Consider the following 19,982-nt stretch of genomic DNA (forward strand, 5'->3'; position numbering starts at 1 on the left):
AAGAGCGTCTAGGATCATCTGTTGCAAGCTGTTGCGGTGTGGAGTGATCGCTAATGGTGTTAGTCCGCTGTACCTGCAAGCCTTACATTGGGCTCGGTTTATACATATATGTATATACGTGGTGTTCCAGGATGAATGTTACAAGATTCCAGAGATTATTTCAGGGATCTTTCTGTGTACATAATGTTATATGAAAGTAGGTTTTCTCTTCAATAAGTATTTGTGCAGTTAATAATTTGAATTGGTTAGAAATTTATTGTTGCTGCAATAAGTGTTTGATTTGTAGTTTATTATATTTAATATAGTATTAAAATGGGTTACAGCGAATTATGGACTACGTATATCTTAGTCTATTCTAGCATACGACCATAGGACTGAGTAAATGGTACACAGAACCGTGTTCAACATGTACGTATTTATGTTAACAATAGGTAGGGAGATGTTATATTTCTTCATGCGAAACAATTTCAAATTCGCCACTCTATCAAGAAGATTGTATGCTTACTATGAAGTAATTCTGCATTATGTCCGTAATTTCGCTGTGGCGGGAATAGGAATTGAAACTGGTATACAGTATTCGAATTTATCCTCATATCGGTTTTTCAAACTGTTGTACATACATTTGGCAAATTTCATAAAAAATCTCATTTATTAGAGAACATAATGTAACAGTTTGTGTAAAAGAAGGTATTAAAAATATAGTGGCCCAAATTTACTGTGATATAAAGTAATTCTAAAAAGTTATAATTTTATACGATTATTTATTCTATTAATAATAAACATGATTCTATTAAATATAATATTTAATATTTATATTTATTTTTATGCATTATAAAGTATGTACGTTTACAGGAAAATATTCTGCTAGTACGCGAATATTAAATTGACATTAATCTAGTTCCATTGTACCTAATTATGCCTAATTGGAACTTCCCTCGAGTACAAATTAGACAGCGAAAGTTTTTATAGACATACCTTTGTCGATTCCCTTCCAATAATATATTAGAAATTCACAGCTAGTGCAAAATGCTTGTGTTTTAAATTATTCTGCATCATAGTATTTGAAATTAATTAAAGTTAAATATTTTCTTCGTTTAATTTCCGTCGGATTAAATGTAAACTCACCAATTCACGCAAATATACATTGTAAATATGTATAAAATCAATCAGCAATGCTAGTTTCAAAATTTAAACTGAAGCAGTTATAACAGAATAACTGGTAGTTAATTAAATCGATTACTAATCATGAAAAACAAACATGATTTATCAATTAATATATCTGCTATTTAAATTGCATACTTTGATCACATTGCAATACACTATCTATATTTTCTTGCATTTACATTTTATTTCACCTTGTTTGCCACTTATTTATAGGAACTTGTAACCACTTGTTTTCATTTCCTTATACCTGCTACAGATCACAAAGGATAGAGGAAGTTCGTTTATGCAATTATTTTCAATGTTCTTCGTTTTAAAAAGGGAATAGTGATACCGTATGCAAATTTCTTTTATCTTCTTTTTGACGAGTATATCTTTTTAATTCAATTTTAATCACATTATTTTTCTCTCTAGTAGGAACTTTATTACGAATCTTAAAACAAAGTAAAAAATTTAACTAATAAATAATTAGTCTCGTACGATTACTGATCGTCGTGATATGAAGTATAAATACTTGAAGTAAATGTTAAGATATAGTAGAATACTAAACGAGCTGGTACACTTTCGAAAAATTTCCCTCAGGGTTTCGCTGCTTGTATTTTTTGAAGCTGCAATAAACAATTCGTAATAATTCAGTCTATCGTTTGAATGGAAAAATTTCGATCCCTGTACATATTTATATGAAATATTGCACTTCCAACGTTTAGGTATCTACCGCCAACTGTGACTTATGAATGGTTGGAATTATTAAGTTTATTAATTTAAGCGTGACAATACTAGTTTGTTCCTTAATATATTGTTAGTTTTTGGTAATAAATTTTATCATAGTGTTGCGACGGCAATAATACATGGAGGACGGGCCTTACCATCCTTCTTGAGGATTAAGAAATTATAAATCAAGGACAAGGACTATGGACAGCAGTACTTGGGACCAGACCCAACAGACGGGGTGCACATGCGACTGATCCGACAAAACGCTAAACAGACATACACATAAATCTTAAAACTGAACAATACCAAAGGGATATCTTCCTGACAGTTTCCCTCTCCTAAGTCTAAGTTCTGCTAAAACTTCTTGTCCAATGAACAACTCTATTTTGTCCTCCATCTACAATCACTCTCCAACAATCACCGCAAACCTAGACTAGACAAGATAGATGATAGTTAGAAGTCAAAGACGAAACATCAGACAGTTTTTGAAAGTCAGACAGGACACTTCAAGAGGATAGTAGGGAGACAAAACGAGAATTCGATGACGTAAGACGGAAGACAAAACGTAAAACGGCAGAAGGCAGAGGCGATGCAATACACACACACACAAATCACTCATACAACTCATCAAATCGTGTAATAAAGTGTACATACAACACAAACGACGCCTTATTACACACCCTAAGTGCTCAGTATCCCGTAAGGATTCGGCATACTGAGAAGAAGGCATCAACAATTAACCAAGGTGCCTTCGCCACGGTACACATAGGATCCTAAATAACTTTGTATGTTCCTAACATCTTTGAATGTTTCACTTATATGAATAATGTAATATAAAGCAGAAAGCTGCTACATAAATAGCCATCTATCAAAGCAGCAGAGGACATCAATCAAATTTCACAAAATATTTTGATATCATTTCGCCAGCCAATATAGTTATTGTAAAAATCTAGGACATATAGGCGTTACCATTTACGTAGCTTACCCAATGCACACAACTTTCCTCACTTTTTCTTCCTTTCCCTCTTTTTTCTTCCGTCCCCCCTGTTTTCTTCCCTTCTCGACTCCCTTACTATGTTTGCATGTTCGCGAAGTAATCGATCATCGATGCTTAGAAGGAATTTTTCATAATACTTGATGGCATTGTGGACGTTTTAAGCTTCAATAATAAATGCCCGAAAATGAACGGCTGAAGTTTACGATTGGCGGATGATTTAAGGACGTTATTTGTATCGTCGTTCCTTTATGTTTGCCATGTACTTGCCTAGGAAGCGCAAGTTTTCGCTAATAAATGAAAATGTTGATGTTTATGAAATCATTTACGAACCTATCTATACAAGGATATGTCGAGAAACGTTTTCATTTTATATCAGCTTGTTAAGTGGTAGATCACAGATCTAATTCTATTCACAATGCAAGATAAATCATAATGCTATCATTATACAACCTGCCTGTACTGTTGAATTGTTTTGCATATTCCTCATCTATCTTATGTAATTACGTTCATTTCGCACAAATCAGACATCGTCGAAAGTATCGTTATCATTTAGTCGAACTATTGTGTGAAATGAAGTTATGTTTATATATGCAGCATAAGTGAGATGATATCTACAAATTTAAAGTGCACATTTCTGAACCGAATCGTATATACACTTTGTACATTTATATTTATCTTAATTTCTAATATGTCAGTTATTCATTTATTATGTTATTGGGTAATTTTTAACTAAAGAAGACGAAAAATAAAATGCTGTAATTATTACTGGTGTTCGGTGATGTTATTTTGTCTTTTTCAATTAACTTCACAAGGTCAGTTACTTGGTTTAAACATAATATATCGTCATATGCAAAGTAACATTAGAAATAACTTGAAAATCAGAATTTGCTAGGAATTTGAATAGTCATGATCTGATGTTCTTGATCTGCGTGTGATTATAAAACATAATTTCGTTCAAAGTGCTACCTATTGTTAAGTCCAAGATTTCAGAATGATCCATTATGGTTTCACGGCGACTTATACCCACTGAATATATCACAAACAGAACCCATTAACGGATAATAGATTAGAAGAATTAGTTTAGAAAAATTTATCAGTAATTAGTTGTTTTGACATAATTAATCAGGTAATAAGAATAAGAATTTTCAGAAGTTAATTTTTTGTTGTCTGTGAATTTGTTTTGAAAGTATAATGATTTGAAATAAATCTGTATGTATTTTCTTTATACCGTGCAATATGTATTCTGTGGTATGTATTTATTACGCCATAGAATAAATTCTCGTTAAAATTTCAAGTGTCTCAAAGGCCATTTTAATTATTTTGTGCCACAAACCATTCTTTATCTCAGCATGCTTTTGTTGCACAAATTTACAACAGTGAGATACGTACCATAATGTTTCATGCTAAACGCCGAAAGCATTATACAAAATTCATAACTGACGAATCGAAATTTATGAGTTGTTTGATCAATTAATTCCAGGAAGTTGAAGATTACTATCAATTACATCAATTACGTATCAGGTCATGCAAGAAACTATTATGTGTGAATTTCGTTAGATTAAATTTTTCTAATTTATTATTATCAATATTTGAATGAAGTAATCATTATAGGAGCAAAAGAGCAACATTGATTTCAATCGTTTCCGCTATAGGGCAAAATCCATTTTGTGTTCTGAAGAGTGCACCTACATTGTATTTCACTGCAGGCATGGTAAATAGATCCGTGATAACTTCGATAACGGCAAAAAGTAAAGGGAGAAACCGGAAAAATTGAAAAAAACAGAGGAAAAGAGGAAAAATACTCTGCTTTGATTTCGTTTTGGTTTTTATCTTTTTTCCTCTTTTTTGCGTCAAAAAAAAAAAAAAAAGGAAAAGAAAAAAGAAACTGAAGTAATATCTCTTGCATCTGTTGTGCCGTACGTGTTCCCCAAATAAACCTAGTTAATCGATGGAACAGTCAATCGAATCGAACGCATTTCCTGGATAAACCATAAATCGCATCACGGATAGAAATTAGGGCCATATTTATATGAAATTCGCGGTAACCATCGGACCCAACAACGCCGCTGTTATGATCAGCGAAATTTTATTTTGATCCTCAATTTTTTATTCGTGGTCTCTTAATAAGCAAACTTTAACTTTATGCTATCGTTTTGTTGTAATTGCTGTAGTAGCAACGTTTCTTGGCCAAGGCAGGTATTACATGGTAATTTGTCGCCTAATATCTGAACTCTTTGAAGCCATGTTTGCGGACACAACGTGCAAATTACGTCGAACCGCAACCACGGTTGCTTGCCATGGCGTATTTGATAATTTGATGCTCAAAAAGCACTTGTGCGACAATATTGTGCCGATATACGTACAAAAATCTGCGGCTATTAGATAGCGTAAATAGGGTTTCCTGAGCTTTTGCGAATTGTTAGAATTATGCAGGGAACTATTTACGAACAGTGGGAGACGGTGATGTCTTAGAAATCATAGTTTCAATTTTTTGACAATCTTGGAGCCATTTTTAGGAAATAAATATGATTAATATAGTCTTGTTCCACTATAATATTTTATAGAATTGTCGAATTAAGTTTTATATGAGGAATATGTTTCAAATATTGTTTCAAAATTATGTTATTCCTTTGAAACAAAATATTTCTTAAGAATTATTAAGTTCATGTGGATTTTGTTGATAAAAGTCTTATCTATGGAAATGAGGAATAGAAAACGATGATGCTATAAATCTAGTTTCACCTTTAAAAGTATCCAATTGCATAAATTAAAAACAATTATGTAGTCTAACACAAAAGTCGGTAATCTTTTCAGTCGAAAAGATGACAAAGAATACATATATTTTCCAATGATATATCATTATTAACATCTGCTGCAGTTAACAATGAGTATTGTAAAATTTGAATATTACTCAGATGTTCAATATTTTACATAACTGCCGATATCTAAGTAAACATATCATTGCAAAAATGATAAACCCCAATAGTATTAAATAGTAGGGCTAATCTTAATTATGCGTATACATATTCATATTGACATTTAATTTAACAAGATATTTCAGAAATATTGTTCTTCATTACCAATTTATTTGCTCACGAAAGATCACTTCTCCCTCAGTTATGCCATTTATTACGGAGCACTCTGTGTATCGAGAGCCAACGGGAGATCGCAAACAAGGTAAAAAAGTTTAGACTGCTGTAAAGAAATTATAAAGTTTAAAATCTCATTGCGTTTAACGAGAAAGTAGCTACGAAGTGGTAATTTCCTGAAGTTGTTCGCTCGTCTGCGGTAGAAAAGGAACGAAACGCGGCTCATTTCTGGCGACAAACCCTACAATGTCTTCGGCCGCGTTATCCAGCCCGTCGAGAAATTCATTTTCAGGATTACCTCCCATGCGTATTCCCTGGCTTGATACCCATTTATCGAGAATCCATCGATCCTCGCCGTTTTTCCATGCAGAATGGTGCCGCAAAATTTCTTTATACCACTCTGGAGGCCGATACTTTCTCATTTGTCATTCGCCAAACTCTTCATCTGTCATCCAGAGACTGTCCTCTTTAATTGTTGTATCCAATGCTTACAAATAAGTGGGAACAATAATTTCATCAAAAGTACTTTCCAATATACATATCGATAACTTTTGAGTACTTCCAGTGGTAATTACAAAATTTATTTTTAATTAGATTTTTATAATGTAACACTCGTCATGCGTATTTTTCATTTATTTTGATATTAATAATTTCATTGGAGTAATGTTGTTATTTAGTTTTATTTTATAATATAATTTTATTAATATAATATAATATAAGGAATATTATTGTACTACGTAATTATACTGTGTAATAATTATGAAAATTATATATACAGCTTGTCTATCCCTTTTACGACTTTTGGAGGTTACTTAAAAGTCATTATTAAATAATGTTTTGAATTCGTTTCTTATTACGTTTTTTCACTGTACCATAACAAAAATATAGCAGTCTATTAAAAAGAATAAGGAATCTTCAAATAATGTTGACAAGTTTCATAAAAATTTATTTACCTTACATTAACGTATTCCACGTTAAAAAAAACTATTAAAAATACATTTGATACTTTCTTCATTATGTCGAACGTTTAGCAGCTATCACAAAACGGTTCTTATTAATCGACACTCTGTATATTAAATTACATTATTGCCACGCCTTTTCTCGTTAAAACATTGGAGTATGTTTATTTCGTCAAATTGTTAAATGTGCATTCTTATTTATAATTCAGTCCTGAGGTATGAAACGTCTCCAGTTGTAGTCGGACGAGGGTTGAAAATGACGGTCCCGATATATTTAAAATTCTTAACTTGTTAACTTGATCTCTCTTATAACTTAATTTTCCCTTAACTGTTCAAGCGAACACTTCAGACAATCTACTATCTTTGCCTGATCGAGGTATATACAGGTATATACAGTACATTCTTAAGAGCTTTAAATTGATCTTGGTCTAATCCGATTAATGCTTCTTATCCGCTCTTACAAAACCTATGCTGATGATCCCGACCTCATTATTTGCTGCATGGAACACGTGCTGTGGCCTAGATATTCAGCGATATTTCGCACGAAAGTACAGGTTTGTCCTTCGTACGTCTTTGTATGCATGCATGTGCGTATATGTATGCGTACGTTTGCGCGTGTGCACGCACGAAAGCGTTTTATGTTCTCCTAGGGGGTGGCTAGCAGAAGAGTGGAGAGAACAGGAGGTGCGACCAAGCGAAGCCTCGTAAATCGTGCTCTATGTAACGATCGGGCATAGTAATGAGGACAAATGAAGTGGCTGAATTATACGCGAATGTCCCTATGGGAAGCAGGTACCCGCTGCTCATGAGTTATTCATGGGAGTCTATCATAGCCACTCCATCCAGATTGCGAGATTAATCGAGCGCGCGTACTCCTTTGCTCGTCTGTCCCGCTTCCTGCCCATCACTATCTACCTCTTCACCTTTTCCATGCCCTCCACTTCCAACTAGCGCCTTACTTTAACACGTCGTCGAGCTAAGATGCTCTGAACCACGACCTTTCGTCTAACAAACGAGTTTTTTTCGCAACGACGGAGTCTTCAAGTCGAGCATGTAATTTCATTCTAAGATCCTATTGACACGGTCATCGAGTCAATCCTGGTGGCATGCGCACAACTCGAGAAACGAATTGGGTGTCTCGTTGCGATGTTCTGTTCTCCAGGTGATGCCGTAATTGAGAGTCATGGTTATCGCTTTGGGATTTCCGACTGACTGCAAATAATGGATCATGTTTGCGTTACTCAAAATCTTACATTTTTTCTTTGTACCCTAATCCCAGATTATTTCTAATCTTCGTTAAATGTACACTCGATCACTCGCCATGAACATTCTCAGTAAACTATATTTTACATAGCAATTTATAGTTCTTTGCAAATTGTATATTTGCATGAAATACATTAAATGATAAAGCTGTAGTTAATATTATTAGAGGAACTCATTTTCCCTTACCCTCGAATTTTATAAGATAGGAACAAGTGTAATGATTGACAGGTACTGTTATAAGGATCAGTTCGAAAAAGTGACATATTAGAGGCTTCCTATATTTTCTTCGCGAAGATGTAAGGTGATTATTTATTAATTTAGGTAATGTTGATTGTGTGCCTATTTCATTCACTATTCTTGGTCAATATGTCCTATGTAAATGGTGGTAATGGACTAAAGATTTGTCCTCCTTGGGCCATGAAGCTAGTACCCGAAAGGTAATCTGGTAAACTGTGTAATCCCTGCGGGAAATTGCGTCTGCTACTAATATTTTCATAATAAGTTATTTTGCAAAATAATTTATTAATATGAAATAATAGTTTTGTCGCTTTTATTCGTTTGACCCGATTCTCTGGATACTTAGTCTTTTCCTAGTACACGATCTCTTATTCATTTAATCGGCTAATTTGAAAAGACACGTGAATATTTGAATATCAGTATGTCTGTATATATAAACTTAGTTGAATACGTGGTATTTGAATGGAATAGATTTCAAATCGCAAGGGGAACATCCCTGAATATGAAGCTGCTGTTACATATCCTTCGTGAAATATGAACCATGTTTATGTTTTGAGAAGTTATTTCATTATTATCTAACAATTGTGTAAAATTTCAGTTTAAGTTTGTTAATTTTATCTGAATGTTTGCATGAAATACAATAAACAAAGATTTAGTGGAAAGTTTGTATTTTATCCAAACGTGCATAGCGAACAAAATTATTTGATTTACCATGTTTTCGAAACGCAATAAATCACACATAACAATATCATTTTTATTTTTGCATTCCGGTATCTTATTCAATAGTTGGCGTGATACGACGTTTATTCGTGTCGTAAACGAGAATTTATTGCCTAGATAAATCTGAACCATTGCTGTAGACTGTTTCGATCTAATATCAACGCGACAATGCCAATAAAAATATGATTGTATTACATGCGATTTCAATAGACGAAGCTGTTTATTTAAATTTTATTTTTCTCTTCTGATAGGAAAAATACATCTAAAGAATTCAGAAATCACATTGAAATTGCACAGCAGTGTTACTCGAAATTTAATATCCTTTCTACAGTTTCTATTCTAAGGTATTAGAAATACATTGCAGATTATATCATAAAATTTGATTTTCGTTAGATCAGGCAGATAAGTATCATATGTAATTTTTGTGAGTTGTTAATGCTACAATTTTTCAAAGTGGTTTCAGATACTGTTTGATACCTCAGTATCGATTAGTGAATAAAAAATAGAAAATGTGATATTGTAACAATTCTTACTTGACTTGAATTTTATGAAAGTGTTAGTGTTTCGTTTCTGTTAAAAATTAATTTAATATAAACGATTGACATGCTGATAATTAGAACTTACGTACATTTGAAACTATCTTTAATATTGATAATAAGAAAGTTTTAAGTATCATTTTTATTCAGCCATTACTCTTTTTAATCTTCAACCGAACGGAATTAAAATTTTTGTAATCATTGAACTCTTTCTTTCGTGGTATGTTACGCGATTGGCATATATCATGTAATTTCAAACATCATACTGTCTCACGAAGGATAAATCATACACATAAATAAAGCATACAGTTAAACTGAACTTGATATCCATGTTGCGTTACGCGTGTGTCATGAAGAGGCTAGCAATGCAGAACATATGTGGACATCGAAAAAGATGAAAAGCAGCTTATTACCCATACCGTTAACCGACGGAAAAATTTATTTTGCTGTCGAACGAAGCTAGCTCACGGAACCAACCCATACATTTCCTCTAATCTCGACGTTCCTTATATTTGTCTCGATTGCCCCACGAGCAACGTGTACACGTAATTCCCCTTGACTTATATCTGCCCTGGAAACGAGTAATCTGGCAACAAGCGAATATATATGTATAATACGCTCGAAATTGAAGTTGCCCGAACCATTGCAGAAATTCGCTCGAACACAAGAGGAGTCTTGAGGGGAGAGGAGGACCAGGTCGATTTAGAGCTTGTTCAATCAGGAGGTAAAGCCTCTTTACCGACGACCGGAAGTCTCCGTCGAAGACGATGATATCGGCAATGTCGACGCTTCGGCAACGACGATAATGGCGGTGGAGCGAAATGATTTGTCCTTGGCCATTATTGGTGCAGGAAACGGCGGTTGTCCAAGCACAGGATGGAGCAGGATGCTCTTCGAAGGAAGTTAAATCGAGTAAAAGCTCAGAGAGCGGGTGCTGAACGTAAAAGGGTTGCTCTCTCACGTACGTTGTACGTGTACGTCGATGCTGTCTGCCGTACGGTGAAATAGTAATGGAGAAAGAGGACAGTGACAGAGATGGTAGAGGGGGTAAAGGCGCGAAAGATGATTCTGCAACTTTTTCGTTCCAGATTTCAACACAGTTATGAATCGTTCGTAGATCTCGATGACGTTTGATAGTTAACCTTTTATAATGATGCATATGTAGCTTTCGCGGTAGCTACTTCACCCAACTATTGATTTTATAAGCTCGGAGCGTTTTCTGAACCTCGTGATCACGAAAGTTAGTTTCGCATACTGAACTTTTAATGCTTGCCCAGTTGCAAGGGCAGATGTATCATCCGTGGATGAGAGTAGTTAGCCTCACATTTAATTTTTAATGCTTGTCGAGTTGGAAGGCAGCGAGAGTAAACATACTTCGGGAATGGAAGTTAGTTTGAAATATATTAATTTTTAAATTGGTTCAGCGTTTGAAATTGAGGATAAAGTATGTGTGACGACCAGAGAGATGAATATCGGAAACACTATTTTCAATCATTTTTTTCCTACCATTCATTTTTCATAAATTTACCTTCGGCTCGTTTCTTTGTATTTTAATGTCTGTATACGATTGATGAGTAGGCCTGTTAGCAATCTTTAAACAAAACGTCCTTTCTCTTCGTTGACGATAGTTCCTTTTATCTAGCTTAATATTATAGCATCATAATTGGAAATTTCTTGACACTGATTTTAGCTGATTTAGATGCAAGTGAGGATTGAATTTAATAGATAGGAGTTTTCTAATGGAATAAAATCAGAAATATTGTACCATCGTATGCGTCTTTTTCTTATTGTGCTAAGAAGACCTGTTAATAATGTATAAAAACGTTATAGAAATATATGAATGTTGCAAATGTATAGAAATAGTAATATAATGTTGCATCATAATTGTTATATCAGTGGTTTTATTAAATGAGATTATAGGAATACGTACAACGACATTAACATTACTTATAATTTTATTTCCATTTCATCTTACATGACAAACATAAAATAAAGGAACATTACAATGATGCAGCTTTCATAGTATAATATTTTCAAAATGAGTTATATTCTACAATGTGTAAGCGTGCTGTATGCAGTGTGACTGAGGTCTAGATTACTCTTTAAACAAAGCAGGCAGGAGTAAATCCAAGAAGGATATAATTTTGGGTCGTTTGTGCAGTACGTTTCGCAATAATTATGATGAATGTTCAGTGACGATTTTCCAAGACTAAAATCAAAACGAGCAAAGTTAGCACGAGGCATTAGTACGTTAATCATCTTCTGTTAGAAACCCAATTTAATAGAGGAGTTACTGGCGTGTGTCTGTTGCGTGCATTTTCGTTTTTCAGACGATTCAAGAACGTAATTTCCACTGTAGTTGAGACTGGATGGTGGCCAACAGCTTAAAGTGTCTGCCATCGCGACACTGTCATTTTGTATGTGCACAGAGAACGGATTCACCGTTATAACTCTATCAGTTCCTTTTGACAATTGTTTAACAACTGTGTAGCCACACAAATTCAGTAACCGTATTGTTTGATGATGCACAATGTACGTACACAAAATATATAAAGTGTTATATGAAAATTTAAATAATAACTCTTGCATGCATTTTTTAATTTATATAATTAACATATGTTTACATACCTCATGGATGGAATTTCCAAAATTCATTGAGATATCATAGCACTATATTTGAATGTTATCACAAGTGTAGAGATTCCAGCAGTACTAAATTTACAAGTCAATGTTTCACTTACTGAAATAATAGACAAACAATCCGACACTTTATCTACTTTTCACGTTCTTTACCGATCTCAAGCTATATATAAACATGCTAATTCTTGGATCTTCTGATATCACTTATACTCTTAAAATATAGAAAACACTGAAATGAATTGCTAAATACGCTTTATAAAAGTTATCAAACTTTGTTTTTACGAAGAGAACGACACAAAAATGAATCAAGGGGGCAGTAGGTAAATGCGAAGAATTTATTGGATACGGGCAGCAAGATGCAGGGAGGAAAAGAGAAAAGGATGGTGATGGAGGAAAGCCAGAATGCAGGAGGGACTTTCTCCTGCAGATTCTGACATCGGGTCGATCTGAGGCATCAATTTTCTCCAGCTCCGTCGTGTAACCCCGTTCGACGAGCGTGCACGAACGTTTCCGGCTATACTAACATCCGCTGGCGTCTACAGATCGCGACATAAGAACGAACAAGATAGGAATTGGGGAACTTCTTCACCCGGCCACTTTGAATACACTTTGCCTAAAACGCTTGGAATTTCATAGATAGATCCACTGCAAGTGTTGTTGCCTATACATTTCCGTGGAAAGTATGTAACGTCCTTGCATTCTGCAGACGTTGCGCTTCTTTTGCACTCGGAACGCCCGTCCACACGAAATAACGTCGTTCGCGAAATGTTGGAAGGAGGACCAGTTGTTCTTGATGGGATGAACCTAACATGGAAATTTCAAAGAATTATAAAACTCAGAAAACGTATTGAATGTGTTTACAATCTACATGATTTTCGTTTGTTTGGTTATGGTTCTAACATTTTGGTTGATGGAGGTACTTAGTTCTTTGATATGGAAGAAATATTTTTTTATTTCATCGATAATTTGATTGCATGATTTTCGCAGTGTTTGGTGAGTGTTCAGAAGGGTGCGCAATGCATCGTGAGAATTTACACTAAATTATCTGTGACGCGCAATGAACGAATTCCTAACCCATTCGTTTACAATATCGCATGAGACTCGTAGTACAGAAATCGGGTCAAACACGAGTATCACGAGTGAGAACTGTGGTCGGTAGGTAGGGCCTAACGTAAACAACACAGGTCAGGCTCGTGGTCAATTTTCATTGATGTCTTCGTGTCTCAGCCAGTAGTGTGTTATTCTTCTTTGCCACGTTAATATACACTAGTTCAACGTAGGATTGATTTTACTGTTGATCGTGCTATGCCTCATCGGAACTTCGACAGTTTTCGAATAATATTTATTTCAATAAATATTTATTTTACATCCTTCCAATTATTTCAGTAATCTAAGAAAAATTTAGGGTGGGTGATACAGTGGTCCGTGATCAATAGTAGAGAAATCAATTTGAAAAATTTAGTTGGACATAGAGAAAATACCTGCACATTTATTTTGTTAATGAAAGTAGTAATTTACATAGCTAGAAAAATAGTCATTTTGTCTCAGTTAAGTGTTATTCTTCGCAACATTAGCAAGAAGTGGCTTGATGTGTGACCGACTCTGTTGTTGATTATGGCAGGCGCCATCGGAACTTAAATCCTAGAATAAGAGGTTAAAATGCATCTAGTATTTTCAGACGCTTGACAATGCGTAGTATAAATAGGTATGAAAGGGAATGTCAATGCGAGAATAAACGTTGAGTTGCATGTTGCTAATGACAGTGTCGAATTTCGAGTTGGGATTGTGAGTTCTACGAGGCAGTTCTGCGTGAGAGTTGGTTGCGTAGCGAGTTGTATTAATGTATTTTATATAATAAATAATATCGCTAGAAGAAAGAAAGCTTTATTTTCGTTCTTACCGATTTATACAGGTATTTTATTGACTAGTATATATTTGTCGTAAATAGAATATTGCTGAAAACAATGGTGTTGTAGTGAATTAAGGAAATTTTAAAATATATAATTTTATAAACGATATAAATTTATACCTAGATACAATTTGCATCCACTTACCTTGTATAATATGCAGTTTTTATGAAAGACATTTTTCATCCAAATGTACTAATTAAATGTAACATCATAATATTTTCCGTTACGCAGGTGTACATATGTTTTGCTAGGTACGATCTCTTCTTATTTGTTTCTATCTGCTTTTTTCTCACTCTCCATTTGCACGTATTGCACATGTTTTACTACAATTTTGCTGTAGTTTGACTTTTTGTGTTACTTGAAATTCATGCAGAAATTTTAAACCTTCAAGTAATACAGTAAGCAACGTATTAAAATTATCACAAGGTAGTACGAGAGTTTCTTTTTTAAGAGAATAACTTTTTTTTTAAGTATCACGTTAACCTTCTAAATCCATAACAATAATGCCATTCTATACTACGACCTTTTGAAACATTTGTTTTAATAATTATCAACTCATCTTTTGAGATTAATTAATTTGTCAATTCAGTGAAATAATTAAGACAGAAATTTGGATAAAATATGACTTCCAAGTCTTCGGTTATTTCTAAATAAATCAATAATTTTTGTATAAATTAAAAATGATCCATACAAAAATGCTGGTAATAAACATTTTTCTTATTCAAATCTGTCTCACAGTTCACATTCCTATTCTTTCATCAGTTGAAATTAGAAGCAGTGTCAAAACACCGGTAATAATGTTATATCGCTTCATTGTTATTCATATACACAGATATGCGAACTTTTATTAAGCTCTCCATTGAAGACTATGACGTTAAAAATGAACGTTGCTGCGGGTAAAAAATGACGTCTGCTTGGGCTAAAGAAATATTAACTTGGTACCCTTGGAGAGCTGCATAAGCAGCTTCTGCCGAAAAGGGCTTAACGATCACAGTGCGCCGGGTAAATCCGCCTCCACGTTACCTCAATGTGGTCCCAGGCTACGATAAGCAGCCTGGACCGCCGCGAGAATGCGAATAATCCAAGTGTACAGTGTTGCGTGTTTATATCTTGTGTAGCTCGTAAATAATGCGATTTACCTGGGCCCTCTCCCGAAACCGGTTTGCAACGAGAGAGGGAGAACTCGAACTATGTCTGTCTACACAAGAAGATCATTGTGCCGGTCCCAGTTGTCTCGCGATACCACGATCGATATTCGTATAGCATAATAACCACCGCCTTCCTCCTAGTCAGCCGTGGATGCTATTCTACGTACGCGCCAGTCATCCATTCCAGCTAAAAGAGCCGGCGAGTTTCGCGAAAGGCATGTTCCAGCTCCCTAATAAATTCTACGAGAGCTTGTATATACGAGTCCAAGCCTAGAGACCCGGGCAATTTCGGCCGCAGCAGCTTATGAAATAAAAGATAGCCAAGGAGATACCAAGGGAAGCCAGGCCGATGTAATTTGTTATCGGCGAAATACGGTATCACGTTTTTCATTCTTACCGCTCATTTACATGTTTATTAAACGAGACACATTGAACACGTTTGTCTTCCGGTCGGTTTCAGTTCCTTCAACGAAGAACCGATTTCTGTGTTAGGGTTGTATTGGGGGACGTATTGAAATGATAAGTTCTACGGTTCCGAATGCTCTTCTTGGTGAATTGTTTAGCAAATAAACTTTTAGACAAAAATATGATTTTAGCTATAAATTTGTTTTTGGATCATGAAACGAATGATGGCTATGCAGTGAAATTTAAATAATTTTTATTCGTTTAATTGGAATTCATAATTAGATTTTTATTCGGCTGGAAATGTACAAGCAATTTTTAAAAGTAACTAAATCTTTTATATTATATCATTTTTGCAGAATGTAAATTCATGAAGTTTCCTAGAATATAAAATAAAGTTTCGGTTTCTTGTTTTTGCCTTTGTAGGCTATAACTAGGTCAACTTGCAATGAATATCTGTACTATTGAAAATCTATAGTTTAGAATGGTTAAAATTGTTCAGCTTTCATTGAGGAAACCTAATTGTACAAGAAAAGGGGAGTGTTCATAAAATGTTTAGAGAACGGATACCTGCAAACTAAAGAAACGAAATCAGTCTATACGTCTTCGATGACATCCATAAACAACCGTGAAATTGACAAAGACTGAAAAGTTTGTCAATGTCTTTATTATTTCCAAACGGTTTGCCAACGTTCATTTCATTGAGAGGAATCTACTGTGATTTGGGATCTCTTTAATATAATAAAGGAGAAGGATAGACCTACAATATTGATTTCTGAACGAACAGTGAAACTATGTTGCGCACAGTTGCAAGTAATAGGTATTTTAAAAGTAATTTTCTATTTAAATTTCTGCCGCTGACCAAAAAAGCATGATATATCTCTTTACTGGTTTCTCTATTATATAATTAAAAAGGTAATGTGAGAATAGACATTTTTATGTACAAATGTTTTACATTTTGGACTTTGACATATGTGATGCAAATTTTTATCGCTCAGTTTTGTATTTAAATGTAGATATTACATGTAAGATATTTTTTTCGTAAAGAAATTTTTCATCAACCGTCAAAATTTTAAAACACGAAGTTATTAGTTATCACTCCCATTTCGGAAACATAACTGCTGATATTCAGTCAGTCAGTTATGTACACTACGAGATTTTCAGTGATTGACAAATGCAAGGACTCTCGTGCTGGTATAATTATCTCTATGAGTAAGGTTATAACATGGCAATTATTGTCCAATTATTATCCCTTGCATCCGTATTATAACCTGTAATAATTACAAAGTATGTAAGAAAACGAATTAGGGTTTGATTTCTTGCCTAGGTAACCGAGCATTTCTCGTTTTGACGTTTCGAATAAGAGAGTGTATAGAACCTCCACATGCCTGCGCTCCGTGTCCACTCTGTCGTCTATCTATCGGCACTGCGATCGTGGATAAAGGGTTAGGAGGTATATAGGTGGGAGAGATAAAACCAATCACATAGCACTGTACACACAGAAATTTATTGCCGCAGATTATCTGGCCGGAATCCAAATACAAACACATTTCTTCTAGGGTTGCATCGGACGCGAAGATAAGGAGAGTAGCAGAAAGGCATGGGGGGAGGGAGGTGAGACGGATCGAGAGATAGCCGTGCGAAGATTCTATTCGAAGAAAAGAAGAGGAAACGGATAGGATACGCGCGGGTTCGGCAAATAAATGGAGGAAAGGACACGCTGAGCGAGAGAGCGAAAAGCTTCGACGATGGGCGCGGGTCGTCGAGCTTTCTATTCACTTCACCCCCACCGACCCTCTTCCTTACCCCCGCCCACACGTTTGGGCTTGTGCGCGTTTGAATCTCGCGGAAGTAGAGGATTTCCAGAGAAAGACGTGCATCGCTTTTTATCGTCGGATAGACCATTTGAACAACAGCCAACATGGAAAACCGAGACACCGACTATGTACTACCCCCCCCCCCTCTCTCTCTCTCTCTCTCACTCGCTCTTTCTTTCTTTGTCTTGATTTTGTTTTGGGCCATTCCAAATCGGTTTCTCTTACTTTCCTGTTAGCTCTGTTTCCTCCTTCTCTCCCTCCCTTGCTTCTCCTATGCTCATCCTCCCCGTAGACCTTGTGAACGTCGTCGTGTGGTAATAGATTTATTCGTTTGTACTCTCGAGGAAAGGCAGAGGCCGTACACGTGTATCTGACCATGGAAACGGGCATATAATGTGCATACATGTGTCTTAGAATTCAGCCTGGACTGCGGATATCAAACTCAGTGTTGCTGAAATATTTGCAGCTTATATAAAATGAATGAAATAGGAAATTGGAGGGCATACTTCTGTGTTCTTAAGATCGGTGTTGAGTCGCATGGTATGGCAATGGATTGATGTTTTCGGTGAAAATATTTAGATAATATTTGTCAGATACGTCTAACAGTATTGCATTTACTCGACTGAGAGCTGTGGAATCGTAGTAGTCAATTACTTCACAGCTAATTTGCGATTTATGGCAGGAACATTGTCTACATTAGGTTTTGAAGAGTATTCAGGGAAGAGAAGTTAGCCGCCAGAGTATGACCGGCGATTCACGTTAGCCTAACTGTTGGGCATTGAAGGAAAGATTTAAAGAGTGTATGGAGATGTTTATTGGGATTTCAAGCAGTCCGGAGAACTGTTGCATTACCTGAAAAATAGGATTTTATTATTTATTAGACGATCTGGCTATGGAGTGGAAAAAGTTATGCAAGTTTTTGGTGAGAAAACTATGATCTCGTGGCACTCATTTCACAACCTTCATAAAGCTAGCATCAAAAGTTCAACGATATACATGACATCATTTATTTTGAATCAGATTATTCATAAGCTGTGGGTGGCAGGATTACAATGGTGTGATTTTGGTAAATTCTGGCAAAGTATGTTCACAAAGGGAAATAGCTTATTTGTTGTAGTACTTTTTCGTGTAACGTCCCTTTAAATTTGATAGCTGGAATCCCTTTAATCTCTGCTTTCGTAAGGAAACGCGTGCAGTCCCTCCAGTTGGGTATTTCTGCACACTGCTACTTCGTAGAGTTGGAAAAAGTATTCGCACATGTTCGTGTATTTCAGCGAAATGCTTTTTATGTTAAGTTTCTTGTAATCAGATTAAAAGCATTTCTAGATAACAGAAAATTTAATTTACTTAGATTTAATTTAATTTATTAGTGTAACTAGAATGTGTAGATCTATTCACTGTATCTTCCTATAATAATATTTGTTGTAAGCAGTTACATTTATTTCTTCATTTCTTATATGGAAGAAATGTTGACAAAAATTCTGTTTCAAAAGAATATTAAAAATATTACAAAATATCTTGGAAGGAATGTCCCTAAGAAAACATTTTCTCTATTATTAAATATATCTTTTTAAATGATACAATTTCGTTCTCAAAAATTCTTTTTTGCATCGATAAATAACGGAAATATTTAGGTTTTTTCATTTCAATGCAGTATCCTTGAATAAAAAGAGGTAATTAATTAAGATAATAGTTAAGATAATGATAATAATCGGTTAAATTTAATGCCTAAATATTTTATGGAAGCAAATTACACCATACATCACTTTATATGCGTATTTCTACCAATTTCTTAAAATAAAATTTAAACGATACAAATAACTTAACAATTATGAATATGTGAATAAGGATCAGTGTATACTTTTTACAAAATTAAATGTGATTCCTCAAACACCTTCCCTACGTTGCATATTCAACATTTAAATTTATAAATACGTTTTATATATTTGTTAAAGAATCGAAAGAAGAAGAATAAGTGACTACATTTTGTACCTCGAGTAATCATTTATTGTGTGCTGTGCTTATATCTTTTTCTTTTACGAAGCATTTTACAATATTACCACCACCAGAGCTTTCTCTGTGAAACAATTTCTGTACTTTTCCCGATGATTTTATAACGTAGCTCCTGATACAGTGAAGACAAATTTATTCATTTCTAAGAACACTATCTTATTACTTTCTGTGATATAATATATTGTTTCATTCATTATATGCAAATGAAATAAAAGAAATTAAGTATAGCATGTTCTTGTACTAAATTTTGGTGTTTTTTTTCTTTGCTAAGGTACTGGGTCTTGTTAACATATTTTTATTACTGTTATTTCGCAATTGAAAAGGAGTTATAATTTAATAGGTACATTGAAAGTAATTGTTTACGTCATATAACATCATA

The 19,982-nt window shown here is 34.6% G+C and overlaps 1 protein-coding gene across 1 annotated transcript in view; it reads right to left on the bottom strand.

Annotated features, from left to right (window-relative positions):
* Positions 1–19,982, bottom strand: part of LOC108550245 (neurotrimin) — a 247,502-nt gene that overhangs the window by 208,603 nt on the left and 18,917 nt on the right. The window lies entirely within an intron of this gene.

This window comes from Eufriesea mexicana, unplaced genomic scaffold, assembly GCF_001483705.2.
Source record: "Eufriesea mexicana isolate 0111107269 unplaced genomic scaffold, ASM148370v2 scaffold2645, whole genome shotgun sequence".
NCBI classification, from domain to species: Eukaryota; Metazoa; Arthropoda; class Insecta; order Hymenoptera; family Apidae; genus Eufriesea; species Eufriesea mexicana.